The sequence below is a fragment of the Schistocerca americana genome, chromosome 9 (assembly GCF_021461395.2).
Source record: "Schistocerca americana isolate TAMUIC-IGC-003095 chromosome 9, iqSchAmer2.1, whole genome shotgun sequence".
Classification (NCBI taxonomy): domain Eukaryota; kingdom Metazoa; phylum Arthropoda; class Insecta; order Orthoptera; family Acrididae; genus Schistocerca; species Schistocerca americana.
This window is the reverse complement of record NC_060127.1, coordinates 162,051,676-162,068,304: the sequence shown is the minus strand read 5'-3', so window position 1 is coordinate 162,068,304 and position 16,629 is coordinate 162,051,676.

Genomic DNA, 16,629 nt, shown 5'->3' with positions numbered 1-16,629 from the left:
TGGCAAGGCGCTTCAACAGCAGTAGCTTATTTTTTAGATTCTCCAGTTCTTTGGTGTACCAAAATTTACCCTTTCTTGTTTTATGGTATTTCTTTTGAACAAGATGGGCTTTTAAAATATCTGTTAAGTAATTGTGGAATGTTTCATAAACTGTTTGGGCACTGGAATCACAGTTTTGAAATAATTTGTCCGTTTGTTATGCTCAGCTGGTGTGTTAGTTTTATGAGATTGTGTTTTGTTAATATTAACGTATTGGATTTTGTTAACTTTTGTGCAGCCTTGCTCTCATCCCCTTTTATAAAATGTCTTAACTCTACCGTTAACATGGAGTGGTCTGAGAAAACAAATTCCTTTACCTTGGTGTAGTACATATCACGAGCACAGTTGACAAAAGCATTATCCAAGCACGCTTGTAGTCTTGTTGGTTCTGAAGTTACATGATGGAAGTTGTGCTGCCTTAGTATATTCAGTAACTTATTTACACTGGGTTTGTTACATGTTACATCAAAGCTTGAATTAAAGTCTCCCCCAATTACAGTTACATACTGTTTCCATTTCGTTATGTAGCAGAGTACACTGTCTAAATTATCTAAAAAAGTTTTATCATCTGAGTCAGGGGAATGGTAGATACATACTATGATAAGTTTCATCATATCACATATGATCCCGGTAATTTCAAAGTGTTTCTCTACACATGCCCAACTAAGATCTAGTTCTCTACACTCTATTTCATTTGAAACATAGATACCAGTACCACCATTACGGTACTGAGATCTGCAAAAACTGTTTCCATATTTATAACCTTCTGGTACATAGTATTGTATTTGTTCTGGTTTAAGCCAATGTTCTGATAGACATAAGAAAGAATACTTATTCTGTGGCAATGACTCCTCCAGAATTTCAACTTTATTTTCAAGACCCTGAATGTTTAAAAATAGGATGTTGTTGTGACTTATCTGTGAGTTAGCAGGCTGGTTTTTCACATTTTTATTTTCTTCTTGGCTTGAAACCATAAAAAATTATCACTGAATGACGCAGATGTATTTTTCCTTTGGCTCCTCCTTAAGCATTGCTGTGTTGCTGCTCCAGTCGTTGTTGGTTCTGCTGCTGTTGCTGCTTCTGGTGATAATGATGGTGCTGCTGCTGTTTCACTTATTTCTGGTGTTTGTTGTTCTATAACTGCTGTGCCTTTCTGTGAATTATTAACATTTGGAGTGTTCACTTGCATTAATAAAATTTCACATTTGTCTTGGAGGGGTGTAGCTTCACTGACATCAGATTTCACATTGGATTCTACAGGATAAACACACTTCCTGTCCATGAGAGGTATGACTTTTCTATCTTCACACTGCACATTTGAGATTTTATTTACAACTTCTAAAATTTTTGTTACTATTACTTTTTTTCCAAGTACATTTAGATGGGAACCATGTGCTGTGTGAAATCTTTTCCCTAAATTTCTGATGTTCACAAATGTTACATTTTCAAACCGCTTGCAAATATTTTGCATCTCTTTATTTGCAGTTTCAATTTCTTTATTTACACAGGACCATTCCATCAAGTCGTAACGGTGTGGCACTGAAAAAACAATAACATTTGTTCCTCTCAGCTCATAGAGTTTTCTTTTTAGCGAGATTAAGAGATCGTTTTTTTCGTTCCTAGCTATATCATTTGATCCCGCCAGGAAGATGGAAAAGTCCTTTTTGCTCAATGAGGAAATTTTTTCTTGACTCATTGACGTAGCAGCACTGAATTTTGCTCCTGGTTTTATTGTACAGTTAAAACTAAAATTCTGACTACTTGTACGCCGAAATTCAGCGGCTGTATTAAGTCCTTGGCTGTCGGCATACAGTTCAATTTTACCGGTACTTGCTGTCCCAAGATTGCCTGTTTCCTGCCTACCTTTGCAGTAAGCGAAGTCTTGTTTGGCACTATTTATTGTGTCTTGTTTGCTAACACATGTCGATATTGTCTCAGTAGAGCAGCTTAGCGGTGGAAGATTTTTCGTGAGCACTTTCGCATATGATCTTTTACTTAACTGCTGCTGAAATATTCCATGTTTTACCTTATTCACAAAGTCGTTTGGTTTTCCACATGGTACACTCGCACTGTTAACTTCACTTTCACCATCCGTAGTCGAAAGTGCTTGAAAGTAATTTTCGTTCACTATATTTATGTTTCTTTCACCGTTTTCTGTATCTTGTATTATCTGTTTGCGTCTTTTGTACTTCACTTCCGTCCAATTCTCCGACATATTCGTACTTTCATGGCACGAGTTTTTCATGTTCCGTTCACTTTTTTCTTCTTTAAGTTTCTTGATATCCATCTTCAAGGAACTGATAATAAATTGTAAACTAGACACCCGTTCGCTGAGCTTTGTAATTTCATCCTTACAACTGTCACAATTTTTCTTTTTCACGGCAAAATTCACACTTTTTCTCGGACAAGCACAACGAATTTTTACACTAGCCGCCATCTTCATTAACCCACTAGTTGTACTAATTATTTTATTTCTAGCTCAAGGACTGAAAGTTCTGTTAGCTACATGGCAAGTAGCAAAGCTGACAAGCTGCAGGACAGGTAGTGCACTGTTGTAAACAGGTTTCTGTTGTTAAAGATACAGGTAACTATTATCTTCAAAAAATTAGAAATGTAATGAAGTAAATACTAACCCACCTGTATAATATATACAGCAGTACACACCACACTTAACTCAAAATTGTTCTTTGACATTCCTGATCTACAAAATGTAACAAGCTCAATAACAGAATAGTATAGTATCTGATGTCATGGTTTAGTGAAGCATACAGTAACTACAGCATTTCCTATTCCAGAGACATATTTCAGTGTGCTGGCTGCAGAAGCTTCACATATTTGGATGTGAGATATCATCTGCGTAATTTCTATTACGAAACATAATTTTGTGAGTTAGTTATGTTGGACAGCATTAAGCAGGTGCTGTACAGTTCATTAATTTATGCAGTGGTTATCCACAATTTGTATGAAAATAAGGTTGTCTCAAAGAGAACTAGGCTATACACATTTGAGTTCCAATAATTAATTACTGAATGTGTGTGTTAAGCAGTGAAGTCCAATGTAAATAGAAAAATTATGCATGTTAAATGTAAAGCAAATCTAATTCAAAATTTATTTGTTTACAGTAGAAAACTGTTAACTCAGTAGAAGATAGTAATATTATTGATCATCAGCTAGAATATTGAATAATTTATGGTGTGAAGAAAGAATCTGTAAAACTGCTCCTGCAACTGAAAGTAATTGAAAATGATTTTATAATAATGTAGCAGTATTTGTCAAACATTAATGAAAGATAATTATTGATGCAGAAGAGACTATATAGTTCTTTGATATTCACAATTGTAATGATTGGCCACAATGTAACTATGTGTGGTGTGTCTAAGGCTTTTGCCAAAATAAACTTAAATGGATGATTATTTTTGAGACCATTACGGATCAACAGCGATTTTACTTGTAACTTCGATAAAAAAACAGTCCAAACTGCAACCATTTCTTTTTATTTTTAATTCTATTTACCAAGTTTTGGTCTATAAAACCATAATCAGATGAAGACACTGAAACATACAGGGTGGTCAGAAACAGTCTGAAAAGCTTGTAAGGGTGTTGCAGAGTTAGTTGTGCTGAGAAATAAATGTTAAGAAAAAATGCGATACACTGTGCCATTTATGAAATAATTAGCACTGAGGTTAGCCAGTCAGGCTGTTGTACGTGCAAATTCATGTGGCCCACAGACACAATTGCCCTCAATTGTTCTCATAGCACAGGTGATAGTGCTCGAGACAGCTCAGCCTTTGGCTCAGGTTTGATCCTCAGTATCATCCTATGTCCAATTTTTCTATTGCTGTCTTGTGCAGGTTTAGGAAACTAAACAAAGAGCACGTTTGGTGACACTGTCTCTGGTGAGTCACTTGAATTTGTACACACAACAGCCTGACTGGGTAACTTCAGTGCTTATTAACTCAAAAATGCATAACATATGCTCAAGTGTGTGGGACCCATACAAAATGGGCTTAACAGGGGATATTGAACTTAAATTGACAAGGGCAGCATGAATAGTCACAGGTTTGTTTAATCTGTGGGAGAGTGTCACAGAGACTGAAGGAACTGAACTAGAAGACTCCTGAAGATAGACATAAACTTTCCTGAGAAAGTCTATTAACAAAATTTCAAGAACCCTGGGAATATACTACAGCTTCCTACATATTTCTCACATAGGGATCATTAATTAAGTTTAGAATAATTACTCCACACACACATAGGCATTCAAACAATCTTCTTCCCACACACTATAGGGAATGGAACAGGAAGAATAACTGGTACAATGGGAAGTACCCTCTGCCATGAACCTCATGGTGGTTTGCACGGTATAGTTGTAGATGTAGATGTAGATATATAATTTTTTTCTTAACAGTTATTTCTCAGCACAACCTTCCTTACAACAGTCTTACAAGCTTTTCAGACTCTTTCTGACCGCCCTGTACATCATCTATAAAGTATCATGCATGACAAACTGTTATTCATTAACATTAGTTACAATATACGATGTGTTACACAAATGATGTGAGTCGATGGTGCATTGAGCTGCTGTGTAGTACCGACTGATACCTGTTATGAACTATTGACTAGCTAGCAAAGGCTAGGCATTGCAAAGGGGAAGCTCCCCCCACAAATCCTCATGTGATCCATAAAAACTGTGATCAAAATCCTTAAATAGTGTGTGTATAAAGAGAAAACTTCATATTGTACATGAAAATGTAACATAATATTGTTTTCAGTCTATTAGTAGATTTAAAAAAGTTAAAAAGGCCAAGTGCAACAGCCATAATGTTAAAAATTGCTATCTGTCACATACTTGACCAAGTTATTAGGTAGTATATGTGCTGCATAGTGTCTAGAAAAGAAGATCCATGGTCCACAGGACAGGTACCATTTGTTACATAGATTATGTTGCACAGGGCAGGTATCACTCATTACAAAGATTATGTTGCAGAGGACAGGTACCAATTGTTACAATGATTATATTGCACAGGACAGGTACCACTCATTACAAAGATTGTGTTGCACAGTACAGGTACCACTTGTTAATACACACTGGCTTTGTGTATTAGTGCCTCAAGTCAACTGTACAACACATTTTATATGAGAACAAACACTGTTTTTATGTTACTATTTAAAGTGGATAGGTGTTGTCATACATGACACATTATAAATGTATATTTCAGAGCCCTGGTCTCGTAGATAAAAACTGGTAACTAGAATTTAAAATAAAAACATGTATTGCAGTCTGGACTGCTTTTTCATAAAATATTATGCAAGTATGGCTGCTGTTATTGATATTAAATAGATAAAATAAATGCCTTATTAATTAAACATAAAATCTTGGATCTCTTCACTACAATAGAAAGATAAGTATTCTTTGTGACTTACAACCAGGAATATCTAATTTCTCTTTTTCATCAGTTACATGGTACAAATGTGTACATGGCATTGGCCACAGGAGATTGTTTTGTGGAGACTGATTTGACGAGCAAACTGTCTATTTTGTCTTGTGAATTTATTGAGTAAATTGAAGTTAAAAATATGAGAGTCAAATTGATCTACTGAAAATATGTGGACCCGCTTATTCTGCACAGGATTTGAGTATTTAGAATGTATCTCAATTTAACAGCTAAACATTACTCTATTCATCACTGATGTGGTGCATAGTAATGCACCAGCCTATTATCCTGATGTTCTAGGGTTAATTAGATAAAACAGGAATGTGTAAAGTTGTTGTGCATCACAAAGATAACTCTTTATTTTACAAGAAGAAAATTAGTTCTTCCCTCAAGATGACTATGACAGTAGCATCAGAGCTTATATAAAGGTTAAACAATAGTCTAGTACACCATTCACATATGCAAAAAGGGGGGGGGGGACTATGGTAGTGGTACCATAAGTACTTTATGCTAGGCACTGTAAGATGTGTGGTGTTCAGATGTCATATGTGTAGATGTAGGGTAAAGCCTAATGTGGAGATGTGTTATTAGAATTTCATTCTGTTGAAAAGGTCAGAAGCTGCTGCAGTATGGTCTCATATAGTCTGTTCCAGCTCGAGTGTCTACCCAAGGGGCTGCTGTGTGTCCACAAGCAGCAGAGCAATGGGTGCGGGTTGGCAAACAGCTGACAAACAGGCAGTTAGTCAGCTGGGCTGTAATGTGACTGTTATGTGACCATACTGCCCTCATCGCATGGATGCTGGCCAAGTGTCCATGCATGTACAGAACACTTGCAATAGGGCAACCTGGGGATAATCCCTCTGAGTTTCACCCATCTGTTAATGAGCCAATGAGCATTCCGCAAGCCTGTGCACCATGTGATAGTGTTAGAACAGCGTAGTCTATTAGTTTACATTGCGTACATAAAGTCCTTTCTACTCTAAGGGAGAGATGAAATCTGAGAGCTCTACAGTAACAACACATTTTCTTGTGCACTTACCACAAATGACCATGAAAGGACCATCTGATCAGTCATTATTATCATAGCATCTAGAAGTTTCCATCAAAAATAGAATTTCCTAATTGTGTGATGAGAGAGAAAGTTTTGAAGCAGGAATAGTTTGGTTAGAGACACATCATCTTCAGTAACAGTATTTTATTTTTCTGTTTACATCGAATGTGTTTCACAGCTACAACAACATGGTAGCTCACCACTGAGTAAAAAAGAGTTTGTTGCACGTAAGCATATCGAAAGGATGATAAATATTATGTCCACCACACGACCTCTTGTAGATAGCTCTTTCAACAGTTGTATGTTATGACAACAACTTCTCAGTACATTTATTCCCTTAGGAAGCTTGTTGTCACCAGTCAACCAGTTTGACAACATAGGAACACTTATAAATTTACTACGAGGAGAAATGGCTTACACTATCCAAGACTCAGTCTTAGTGTAGAATAGAAAGGAATGAGATTGTTGTTGTTGTGGTCTTCAGTCCAGAGACTGGTTTGATGCAGCTCTCCATGTTACTCTTTCCTGTGCAAGCTTCTACATCCCCCAGTACCTACTGCAAGCCCCATCCTTCTGAATCTGTTTAGTGTATTCATCTCTTAGTCTCCCTCTATGATAAAGCTGCATGCCCTCGGGAAAAATTATGGCTGTAGTTTCCCGTTGCTTTCAACTGTTCACAGTACGAAAACAGCAAGGCCGTTTTGGTTATTGTTACAAGGCCAGATCAGTCAATCATCCAGACTGTTGCCCCTGCTTCTACAGAAAAGGCTGCTGCCCCTGTTCAGGAACCACACGTTTGTCTGGCCTCTCAACAGATACCCCTCATCTGTGGTTACACCTATGGTACGGCTACCTGTATCGCTGAGGCACGCAAGCCTCCCCACCAATGGCAAGGTCCATGGTTCATGGGGGGAGGAAATCCTGCCATAAGATTCTTTGACTACCTACCCTGTGACAAAAAATGTGCTGTAAAGTGGCATAACATTGTTGGCTGGGAAATCGCAAGGGGCAGCTTCAGACTCTAAAAAGGTTTAATTCCTATAGTTGATCATAATATTCCTAATCTTCAACTAAAGAAAACTCAAATAACGATACAAAGAGTAGAACTTCTGATGCAATAAACATAATTATTCCTCATCATAAATCAATGAAATGGGTCGTTTCCTTGGAGATAAGTGAGACTTGTATCTTATGTGTCATCCTAAAGCTTCAGTGAGTGTAATGGATGTGATGTTATGTATGTGTTCTATGATGATGAGAGAAAGGAGAAGGTGAAAACCAGTACCAGCACATACACTATGTGATCAAAAGTATCTGGACACCTGGCTGAAAATGATATACAAGTTCACAGCGACCTCCATTGGCAATGCTGGAATTCAATATGGTCAAGGTTAACTTGATGACAGCTTCCACTCTTGGAGGCATATGTTCAGTCAGCTGCTGGAAGGTTTCTTGGGGAATGGCAGCCCATTCATCATGGAGTACTGCACTGAGGAAAGGTATTGATATCAGTTGGTGAGGCCTAGCATGAAGTCGGTGTTCAAAAACATCCCAAAGGTGTTGTATAGGATTCAGGTCAGGACTCTGTGCAGGCGAGTCCACTACAGGGATGTTATTGTCGTCTAACCACTCCGCCACAGGCTGTGCATTATGAAGAGGTGCTTGATGGTGTTGAAAGATGCAATCACCATCCATGAATTGCTCTTCAACAGTGGGAAGCAAAAGGTGCTTCAAACATCAATGTAGGCGTATGCTGTGATAGTGCCACACAAAACAATATGGTGTGCAAGCCTCCTCCGAGCATCTCATTCTGCTCTCTCAAGATGTTTAGTGACTACTGAGGTCACTGACATGGAGTACCTGGCACTTGGTGGCAGCACAATGCACCTAATATGAAAAACTTTTGTTTTTGGGGTGTCCGGATACTTTTGATCACTTCTCTCAAACAGCACCAATGACACTATCAGGCTTTAAGGCCCTATCCAACGGATGGATCTTCATCGACTGTGGTACTTGCCCTCACTTCATGAGACACTGTGGTGAGGCTTAGAATTTAATCCAAAAAATTGGTGCAAAGTCTAGTGATCAAGAACTGTCCCCATCTTGCTGGCCTGTTAGTTTAGGGCATTGGCCGAGGCTGTGCCAACACTACTTTCACTTCTGCACATGCACTGGAGAAACTAAGCAAATGTCAACTCCGTTAAAACATCACTATATTGTCTGATACTGTTTGTGATTATATCAGCTAAATGTAACCTATTAAATGAGAAGCAAAGCCGCTAATTTGAACAAAAAGCTACTGGTTATTCAGTTTCATTAAATGCAGGGTGTACATAAAATCAAGGAACACTTTCAATTATATATTGCACAAGAAGCAAACACTGTACAGATACCATACATATGTCATTTTGATGATAAAACATGAAAGTTTTATTTTTCATGTGTATCACCATAGCATAGTTTGGTAATTTGCAGATAGTCAGCACTAGTCACAAACAAGGCGGCTGTGCTATAGAAGGGGACAACTATTTCATGAAATGGCCTCACCGATCACCAGGTCTCACCCCATGTGACTTTATTTCACCGGGGACACATTAAAGATCTGGTGTATGTACTGCCTCTGCGATGCGATGTAGCACGGCTCCGGGAGAGAATACAGGAAGCGACTGCCACAGTCGATGATGCCATGCTGGGATGGGTATGGCAAGAATTCGATTACCATATTGACATCTGCCAGGTCTCTCATGGTTTGCATATTGAATGTTTTAAAAAAAAAGAACTTTCACAGTTTCTCTTCAAAACACAATATGTATGACATCTGCACAATGTTTAGTTCTTGTGGAACAAATAATTGAAAGTGTTTCTGGACTTCATGTACACCCTGCAGATATAATTTATTGTGTTGCCAGCTAAATATTTAATTCAGTACACTGGTGGTTTTCAAAGAAAATAATTACCCTCATCTATTGAATCTGTTTATGGTACACTTGTACTTGTCACACTGTTGTTTGTCATATCATTGACAGAACTGCTTTACATTTATTTATTGTACCGTGATTGTGCAAATCACAGTTGAGCTGAAATATTTAAAGAGTAACTGTAAAGGAAAACACATGTACGAGTTCCAAGAGGTACAAAAAGGCTTTTGTGATATGTGTGGCAATCTGCTTTAGACAATATTTTCACCTGCTCACTTCTGCTGTATAAATACCTCAGAAGAAGGCAACCAGAAGTGAAAATAACCAACAAATGCCAGCATTTTTATGTCCTCAAAATGTAAGAGCCCTGTAAGCGCAACGCAAGCTGAACTCAGCCTCTTGATTAGTGCTTACTCCTTTTTAACAGTTTAGTCTGGACCATTATACAACATGTAGTGTGTGATAAAGTGATAAAAACTTAGAGCTAGTGCCAGGGAGCTGTAGGCAGCATCAGCAGGATGATACTTTTCGTGCAGTGCCAGTACACAGATGGCATGCTGTCCGGTATTGTTTGCCTTGGAGAGTGACTGGTTTAGGAGGCCGGTCAGTAAGCAGGGAGGTTGGCTACTGCCAGTCAGTGATAACAGCCTAGTATATAAGGAGGACAGTGAGCAACTTAGACAAGAGTCAGCTTTTAAATTTTATTTCATTATTATACTGACAGGATCATGCACGGATAAATGCTAGGGAGTGAGCCAACTTTTAAATAATTATGTAATTTCTTAAATATATAATGTTTATAAATACATTACTTTTGTTGGGCGCACTTGACAATGGCTTTCTGTGTAAGGTTCATCTCTCCATATGAAAACTTGCTTTATCAGAGTTTGAAAACTTTCGCTCATTGATCAAATGGTTCCTACTGGATTGTTTATGTGCGTTTAATGAACACAACCCTTTCATCATGTCAAGACACAATATAGCTGATATGACTTTTAACATAAAGTGAAACAAATATTAATTGATATCACAATAAATTATCACAATGAATTTATAAGAAGACTTACATTAAGCTAAATATAAATGATAACGTCACTGTGCCCTATAAATCTGCTGCAATTACGGAAAAGTGTCTGTCTTGGCTCGTTCCCAAAACCAATAGGAGCTGTCTCCTTCACAAAAATAACTCAGGGACACAATTCTACATTTGTTTCTGTGCTTGTATCCTACAGTCGAGACAACTGTTCATAGTACTTAATGAATACTTTATTTATTTACATGGGTTGGAACTTTAATAGTGGCAACTATTTGTTTACAGCTCGTACAAAATAGACACATGTTTCAAAGTTTTACTAACCTTCAGAGTAGACATCGGCATTGTGTGTAACCCATTGCCAGCTATGTGGAAGTCGTAGGAGACTCTTAGCAGTGACAGTTGTGTTGACAGTTCGAGCAGCACGGTCTATTGCCTGACGGATTGGTAGCAGTTGTGAAGCGAATGCTGTGAAGTGTTTCCTTCAGTTTAGAAATTGAGTTCAACTCACGAGGGCTTAAGTCTGGGGAGTGCAGTAGGTGGTATAGCACTTAGCAGCCCCATCAGTCAAACAAATCAGTAACAGCTTGCGTTGTACGTGCTTGAGCATTGTCCTGCAAAGTGATGGTCAGGTCCTGCAGGGAGTGTCATGACTTCTATCTCTATGCTATTCATTTTTGGAACACAACCTACGACCAGCATAGAGACAGAAGTGATGACACTACCTGCAGGACCTGACCATCACTTTGCAGGACAATGCTCAAGCACGTACAATGCAAGCTGTTACTGATTTGTTTGACTGAAGGGGCTGCTAAGTGCTATACCACCTACTGCACTCCCCTGGCCTAAGCCCTCGTGAGTTCAACTCGATTTTTAAACTCAAAGAAACACTTCACAGCATTCGCTTCAGAACTGCTACAAATTCGTCGGGCAATAGACCGTGCCGCTCGAACTGTCAACACGACTGTCACTGCTGAGAGTATCCTACAACTTCCACAACGGTGGCAGTGGGTTATACACAATGCTGGTGTCTACTTTGAAGGTCAGTAAAATGTTGAAGTATCTATTTTGTACAACCTGTAAATAAATAATTGTCACTATTAAAGTTCCAACCATCGCATTTATTATATGAGGGCCGTTCAGAAAGTAACCTCCGGTTGATTTAAAAAAATACACCAAGTTAAATAAAAATATTTTAATATATACATCTTACAACTACATCTTTGCACTATTTTTCTACATAGTCTCCATAGCGATTGAGGCACTTATCGTATCTCTTCACAAGCTTTGAAATGCCTTCTGCATAAAAATCACCCGCTTGTGCCTGGAGCCAGCCTGTGTCCGCATCTTTGAGCTCTTCGTCGTCATCAAACCGCTGTGACCCGAGCCATTTCTTCAAATGCATGAAGAGGTGATAATCACTTGGCGCCAGGTCTGGGCTGTAAGGTGGATGGTTGATAACGTCCCACTTGAAGGACTCAAGAAGGGCCGTTGTTCTGCGAGCAGAGTGAGGACGGGCGTTATCGTGCAAAAAAACGATACCGGAAGTCAGCATACCACGGCGTTTGTTCTGTATAGCGCGTCGTAACTTTTTTATTGTTTCACAGTACACGTCTAGATTAATGGTCGTACCACGTTCCATGAATTCAACCAACAACACCCCTTTGGCATCCCAAAACACCGTTGCTATCAGTTTTCTGGCAGAAAAATCTTGCGAGGCTTTTCTTGGTTTGGTAGGCGAATTTGAATGTGCCCACATCTTTGATTGTTCTTTTGTCTCAGGGTTCATGTACTTAATCCAGGTTTCGTCACCGGTCACGATTCTGTATAACAATGGTTCTCCTTCGTCCTCATAACGTGACAGAAAGTCTAATGCAGAGGCCATTCTTTGAGTTTTGTGGTGGTCGGTAAGAATTTTGGGCACCCATCGTGCACAGAACTTATGGTAACCCAATCTTGCTGTCACTATCTCGTACAAGAGAGTCTTAGAAATCTGTGGAAAACCAGTAGACAACTCCGACATTGAGAAACGTCGATTTTCACGAACTTTTGCATCAACTGTCTGAACGAGTTCGTCAGTCACCAATGATGGTCTACCACTCCTCTCTTCATCATGAACGTTTTCTCGTCCACTTTTAAATAAACGTACCCATTCACGGACAACTCCTTCACTCATAACTCTTGGTCCGTACACGGCACAAAGCTCACGATGAATAGCTGCTGCAGAATATCCTTTGGCTGTAAAAAACCTTATGACAGCACGCACTTCACATTTGGCGGGGTTTTCTATTGCAGCACACATTTCAAACTGCCACAAAAACTAAACTAGCGCAGGTACGACGTTCACTCGACCACGGCTTGATGCCGACTGACCTGTTGAGTGCGTGAACGCACAGATGGCGTCGCTACTCCCCCCACAACCCGCACTGTGACCAATCGGAGGTTACTTTCTGAACTGCCCTCGTATTTCAAGTATTTCGTATGTAAAATCCCCTCTTCCCGCAAATGTGCCTTTACAAGCTGTACAGACTTAGTGGCAAGTTCACGTGGCCAGCACTGGGGGCTGCCTAGGGGAGTCTGGGGCAGACATGAAAGCAACAAGAGGCAGCAGTTCCTATTCCAGGTGAGCAGACAGGGTCTGATGTCTCGCCTCAAGTGGAGGTTGTGCTGATGAGGTGGAAACACCAGTGTGCAGATGCCTATGTTATCTTAGGCTGTTTCAGTTGTTCTATTGTGTGTTTTAGTTGTTCTATTGACATAATGTCATGGCCACTGCAGGATTTAGTGTTGTTATCTGAAACAACCGCCCACCCCCCACCCTATGAATCATGGACCTTGCCATTGGTGGGGAGGCTTGCATGCCTCAACGATACAGATAGCAGTACCACAGGTGCAACCACAACGGAGGGGTATCTGTTGAGAGGCCAGACAAACATGTGGTTCCTGAAGAGGGGCAGCAGCCTTTTCAGTAGTTACAGGGGCAACAGTCTGGATGACTGACTGATCTAGCCTTGTAACAATAACCAAAACGGGCTTGCTGTTTTCGTACTGCAAACGGTTGAAAGCAAGGGGAAACTACAGCCATAATTTTTCCCGAGGGCATGCAGCTTTACTGTATGATTAAATGATGATTGCGTCCTCTTGGGTAAATTAGGTTAGAAAATTTAAAAAGGGAAATGGATAGGTTAAAGTTAGATATAGTGGGAATTAGTGAAGTTCAGTGGCAGGAGGAACAAGACTTTTGGTCAGGTGAATACAAGGTTATAAATACAAAATCAAATAGCGGTAATGAAGGAGTAGGTTTAATAATGAATAAAAAAATAGGAGTGCAAGTAAGCTACTACAAACAGCATAGTGAACGCATTATTGTGGCCAAGATAGACACGAAGCCCATGCCTACTACAGTAGTACAAGTTTATATGCCAACTAGCTCTGCAGATGATGAAGAAGTTGATCAAATGTATGATGAGATAAAAGAAATTATTCAGGTAGTGAACGGAGATGAAAATTTAATAGTCATGGGTGACTGGAATTCGACAGTAGGAAAAGGAAGAGAAGGAAACACAGCGGGTGAATAGGGATTAGGGCTAAGAAATGAAAGAGGAAGCCGCCTGGTAGAATTTTGTACAGAGCATAACTTAATCATAGCTAACACTTGGTTCAGACACTCTGGTGCCGACTTGTTCCAGTGAATAAAAAAAAATCCCTAGGACGTGCCAGAGCGCCATTCTGGGGCGTTCCAGCCAAAGTTAAGCCTTGGTCCTTGGACCTAAATTGTTGTGCATTGTTTATCTTCCCCAATAAGGTTATTGAAGTCTCCACATAAGGCAGTTTTTGCTTCCAGGGGTACTACTAGATGACGCAGACAGCTTTCCGATTGTTTGATGCAATTTAGTTGCCATCTGGGGTACAGCGCACGGAGCAAACACATACACTATGTGATCAAAAGTATCCGGATACCTGGCTGAAAATGACTTACAACTTTGTGGCGCCCTCCATCGGTCATGCTGGAATTCAGTATGATGTTGGCCCACCCTTTGCCTTGATGACAGCTTCCACTCTCGCAGGCAGACATTCAGTCAGTTGGTGGAAGGTTTTTTGGGGAATGGCAGCCCATTCTTCACCCAGTGCTACAATGAGGAGAGGTATCGATGTCGGCCGGTGAGACCTGGCACGAAGTCGGCGTTCCAAAACATTCCAAAGGTGTTCTGTATGATTCACGTCAGGACTCTGTGCAGGCCAGTCCATTACAGGGATGTTATTGTCGTGTAACCATTCTGCCACAGAGCATGCATTAGGAACAGGTGCTCGATGGCGTTGAAAGATGCAATCGTCATCCACGAATTGCTCTTCAACAGTGGGAAACCAGCAGGTGCTTAAAACATCAATGTAGGCCTGTGCTGTGGTAGTGCCACGCTAGACAACAAGGGGTGCAAGCTCCCTCCATGAAAAACACGACCACACCATAACACCACCGCCTGCGAGTTTTGCTGTTGGCACTACACACGCTGGCAGATGACGTTCACCGCACATTCGCCATACCCACACCCTGCCATCGGATCGCCACATTTTGTACCATCATTCATCACTCCACATGACCACATTTTGTACCATCATTCATCACTCCACATGACGTTTTTCCACTGTTCAATCGTCCAGTGTTTACGCTCCTTACACCAAGCGAGGCGTTGTTTGGCATTTACTGGCGTGATGTGTGGCTTATGAGCAGCCGCTCGACCATGCAATCCAAGTTTTCTCACCTCCGCTGCGGGCACACTTAGAGTTTGTCTTGGTGCACGAACCTTCAGGTAAAGTCTGGTGCCGGCGGGCCAGCGCTGCGGCCGCGGCGACATCAAAAGGACGGGAGCACTAGCGCCTGGAACCCCCCGCTTAGCGTCGCATTTACTTCCGTAGGTTTATCTAATTGGTAAAAGGCTATGGAAAAATTCTGTCTTCAGAAAAACACGTTTTCGCATAAAGAAGGTGTTCTGAAGCTAAATTCTGTCACTAACCGAAGAGTGGCATCCCAATAGAATGAAAAGTTAGATAGTGATATGAAGTACGCCTGTTTAGCTCTTGAGACAATTTTTAATACCGTGCAACTTCTATGCCGACAAGGACTGTCAATCAGAGAGCACGAAGATATAAACTCAATTTTTTTTCAGTTGTTGGAACTCCGGAAGAATGACATACCTGAGTTTAAAGATTGGTTAGGTCGTTCAAATGGCTCTGAGCACTATGCGACTTAACTTCTGAGGTCATCAGTCGCCTAGAGTTTAGAATTAAGTAAACCTAACTAACCGAAGGACATCACACATATCCATGCCCGAGGCAGGATTCGAACCCGCGACCGTAGCGGTCGCTCGGTTCCAGACTGTAGCGCCTAGAACCGCACGGCCACTCCGGACGGCCAAAACTATTTACGTTGAAGTTTGCAAACGGTGCAATCTTTCATTAGTGAGCGGTTTGCTTCAACTGGACTCACACAGGTCATTGCAGTTGAACAAGAGTAAACAGAGGTGAAATAAATTTTAAAAAATCAACTGAGTTTTTCAAAAATGACCTAGACATTGAGCGACGTTACCCTATATCACTAATAAAAAACAACTGTCTTAAAACAACATGCGTGAAGTAAGAAAGTACATTACACAAGAGCCTGCAGTTGGAGAAATGTTATGTGAAGTAGTGAAGCGCATTAAGCTTCTCCAAGCAGTTCAAATCACGACATCCCAGGTTCGATTCCCGGCTGGGTCAGGGATTTTCTCTGCCTCGTGATGACTGGGTGTTGTGTGATGTCCTTAGGTTAGTTAGGTTTAAGTAGTTCTAAGTTCTAGGGGACTGATGACCATAGCTGTTAAGTCCCATAGTGCTCAGAGCCATTTGAACCAATCACGACAGCAACAGCAGAACGGTCATTTAGTGCTCTTAGACGTCTGAAGTCAAATCTCCGATCAACAGTGGGACAGAAGCAACTGAACAACTTGGCTGTTCTTCATGACCACCGAGATGTTTTGGATGAATTGGATATCCGACCAGTCATCAACGACTTCATATTCAGTAATTCAGTCAGACGGTCGAATTTGCACCTTTCTAAAGACACTCTAGCCCTAATAATGGCATTTAGAGCAATATTAAAAATCTTTATAAAACAGA